The sequence below is a fragment of the Amaranthus tricolor genome, chromosome 11 (assembly GCF_026212465.1).
Source record: "Amaranthus tricolor cultivar Red isolate AtriRed21 chromosome 11, ASM2621246v1, whole genome shotgun sequence".
Taxonomy (NCBI): Eukaryota; Viridiplantae; Streptophyta; class Magnoliopsida; order Caryophyllales; family Amaranthaceae; genus Amaranthus; species Amaranthus tricolor.
In genome coordinates, this window is record NC_080057.1 from 17,993,199 (window position 1) to 17,996,737 (window position 3,539).

The following is a 3,539-nucleotide window of genomic DNA, read 5'->3' on the forward strand; positions in this document are numbered from 1 at the left end:
GGACTACCTTTCGACTGAGCTCTGCTCCCGCGCTTGAAGTTTCGTTCTTTTGTTTCATAAAGACAAAAAACAGAACAGTTCTCCCAGCAAGGGGAATCCTAGAGGGGAAAGCGCAAGTTTTTACATTATTTCAAGTAAAATCTTTCCGTAAGCTTCGCTTAAGCGACTACATACCTGAGGTTCCTAGCTCTCCTCTCTCTTTTGGGTTGGAAAACTTTCATATCAAGGGGAAGGTTGGTTAGCTCTATCGAACGAAGGTTAGGTTTTCAAAGTGGTAGGCTTAGAGCCAGCAATAAAGCGTCCCTCCGGTTGGGACAAGCGAATGAGATCCGGGCTCAGCCCTTTTGTAGTAAACGCAGCTTAAACACTATCATTATTCCAAAACATTTCTTTAAAAATGAAAAACCCATAGTAGTTATTCTTAACCTCCCAGGGAAGGGCACTTGATTGATCAGAAGAAAGGTCTACTTCTTCCCCCTTATGCTATGGAGGTCGTTAGCGCTACCAGTGTATTTGTTCTTCTGCTTGTCTGCTATCTTTAAAAATGCCTTCTGTCAGTATGAGTGAGCGTCTTTTCCCAGCTCCCGGTCTTTATGATTTCCTTGCCTTACTACCGAGATAACGTGCCTAAGTAGCATAACAATCAATATAGATCCTATCCCCTTTCCTTTAGTCGAAAATAGGTTTCATACGAGGTAGGGCCTTCCCATCAGAGCAACTTGATCACTGGATTCTTCTATTTGCTTTCTTATCCCTAAAGAGAGACAAGACAAAAGTGGTGGTGTACTTTTCTCAATAGAGTTTTTGAGCACTCCTAGCCTATCATATGGTTTTCTGCCTCTCAAGATTGCTTTTCTTTTATTAAATTAAGGCTTTCGTTCCAGTCCCTCTGTCTTCCATTACGTTAGTAGGTCGATAGGTGAACATAGATAGGTTGCTTGCTAAGGAGTCAACCAAGCCAGTTCTTTTCAAGCCTTACAGCAAAGAAAAAGAGATCAAGAACAGGAGGTATGTAGTCGCTTATGCGAAGCTTAAGGGAGTTTACTTACTTACTTGATAGAGTAAGGTAGTAAGAGTTTGATAAAATAATAAGGCTAGTCCTAAAAGCAAATTCTTCTTGTGGCTAGCTGTTCAAAATCGTCTCCCCACTGCGGACAGGTTGATTAAGTGGAATATCCATTGTTGTGCCACGTGTGTTCTCGAAAATGAAAGTCTAGATCATCTACTTCACAAGTGCTCCTACACTCGGCATATCAAGCAGCAAGTCATGGCTATTTTCAGGTATGTTCAACAACAAAGAAATTTGGAAGATGAAGTCCAAATGTTAGTAAGGATCAGCAAAAAGAAAACTATGAGAGCAAAACTTTTTGTTATGCTATGGACGGAAATGCTGTACATGGTCTGGTTACAAAGGAATGAAAAAGTGTTTAGAGGTCATGTTCTTAGTTGTGACCCAGTTTGTAGGCAGATTTTGTTTAGGGTGGCTTGTAGAGCTGCTGATAGTATGAGGCAGTTAATGATTCCTGCTAGGTAGATTGTGATTCTGGTCTTTTCTTTTTTCTGGTTGGTTTCTTTGTTTGGTAGGCTGATTCCTTGCACATGATGAGGCCATTTTGCCAACCCTTCCGTCAAGGTGTGGTTTAAGTGTCCACTGATGCAGTTTTGGTTTTGCTTTGGCATAAGTTCTAATATCATAAGGGTTTCCTCGTAGGAAAGCCACCTTAATCAGTCAAGCAAGTAATTTGAATAGGGATTATGAACAGGCCCTTACCTTGGCCTTAGCCGTTCGATTGATTGTTCTAAAGCCAAGCCTTTCACTTCATTGTTCAAGCTCTTGAACATGGGTTGAGTTCATACATTATGAAAGCTTTCCTATTCAAGACATACTACCAATTCCTTTGAAGCTACTACCACTACCGAAGCCGGCTTGCTTCTTTTGGTTACCGGTTGGGCTTTTGCGCGATGGGAGATTAGTCACCGGAAGACTCGCTGGCTGGCTCGTGCAATCTTAGAAAAAAGCCTTCTCCATACTTGTTTCAAGTAAGTGAATTGGCATTACCTTAGTAAGCTAGCTTTCTAAGCTAAGCAAGCCTGGTTCTCCGGGCACTACGGTAGGACGTGGATCGATCATGACGAAAATGGACTTTTCCATAATGTAATAGAAGAGTCACAGTCCAGTTCCCCCGGCTATCTCTTATTCTTACTAGTTTAAAGAGATATGAATGAAAGCGGGTAAGGGCTTGGCTTAACCCTGTGTTCTCTCCTAATCAGGTCGGGGGCGGAGACCGGCAAAGTTCATCATTCAGTGGTAGAGTGTTCATAGAAAAGAAGGCGTCGCCCAACGAGTGGCAGATTTTTGTGGTGGATGCTAAGGCAGTTCCTTTTTTCTGGTTTCTGGAGAGAATCTCGCTCGTGGAGGAAGAGTACGCGTGCTAGCGCGCTACGGCTTAGGCAGTTGATCGGATCAGATAGCCCTTCGGGCTACCGCACAGCAAATTCCGATCAACAACTTGGAGGTATGGCTGAGTGGCTTAAGGCATTGGTTTGCTAAATCGACATACAAGAAGATTGTATCATGGGTTCGAATCCCATTTCCTCCGGCACGGAAGTGGAACGAGCGGGCGAAATTACGTGAGAGAAAGGACCGAACCCCTTGGTGGAGTCCAGTCCCCCGGAGGACTGAATAGCACTACTTAGTGACTAGGAGCAGAGAGCCTGTTGCGCCTTGTTTTTTTGACCGGCCTATCTTCTTTCTATAAGCAAGCTCCCTCCGGCCGGTAGGTGCCTGGACGTCTCTCGGTTCTTGAGCATGTTGGGAGATTAGGCGGCAGTTGAAAAAGCTGCTCGAAAGCTTTACGAACAAGCGAAAAGGGGCCTACACTGAAACTGTAAGGGCTTTTTTTCTCTTTCTTCTTACTTAAGAAGAAAGTGTAGGGCGCTCTTCGATGAAGAAAAAAGACTTTAGGAAAGTTGTTCAGGTAGCTCAGCTGGTTAGAGCAAAGGACTGAAAATCCTTGTGTCAGTGGTTCGAATCCACTTCTAAGCGGGCGAAGGGTCCAAAAAGGATGAGCGAGTTCGGCTCGAGTCTTGATCGATCGGGTAGATCTATATGCTTCGGAGGGTGATACGAGGTGTAGCGCAGTCTGGTCAGCGCATCTGTTTTGGGTACAGAAGGCCATAGGTTCGAATCCTGTCACCTTGATGTGCACAGCCCCGTAGACTATAAGGCTGAGTTTTACTTTGTTTGATCACACTCGAAATTCTGTAACCTTGATCCACTTTGTCTACAAAGAATTGTTGGTTGTATAATAAAACTTCCCTCACCCCTAAGAAATGAAAAATTTTGCATCCTTCTTATTTAATGCAGGGTTTTGTATGGCGTTGCCATTGGCATAATAAACTGAGGTGGACTGGGAAACGTTCCGTCGACAAAGCCCAGATTTCAGATTAGAATGTAGGAATTGGGATTTCAAAAGAAGATAATTGGTAGAGTCAAGGGAAAAGATCTAGTGTCTCTTTGCCCGGGGTAGTTCCTCTTT

The 3,539-nt window shown here is 43.7% G+C and overlaps 2 non-coding genes across 2 annotated transcripts; both read left to right on the forward strand.

Annotated features, from left to right (window-relative positions):
• The first annotated feature begins 2,972 nt into the window (after window positions 1-2,972).
• Window positions 2,973-3,046, forward strand: TRNAF-GAA (transfer RNA phenylalanine (anticodon GAA)). The gene has a single exon. It is a non-coding gene; the product is annotated as a tRNA-Phe (tRNA).
• An 81-nt stretch (window positions 3,047-3,127) lies between these two features.
• Window positions 3,128-3,202, forward strand: TRNAP-UGG (transfer RNA proline (anticodon UGG)). Its single transcript has one exon. It is a non-coding gene; the product is annotated as a tRNA-Pro (tRNA).
• Window positions 3,203-3,539: the final 337 nt, after the last annotated feature.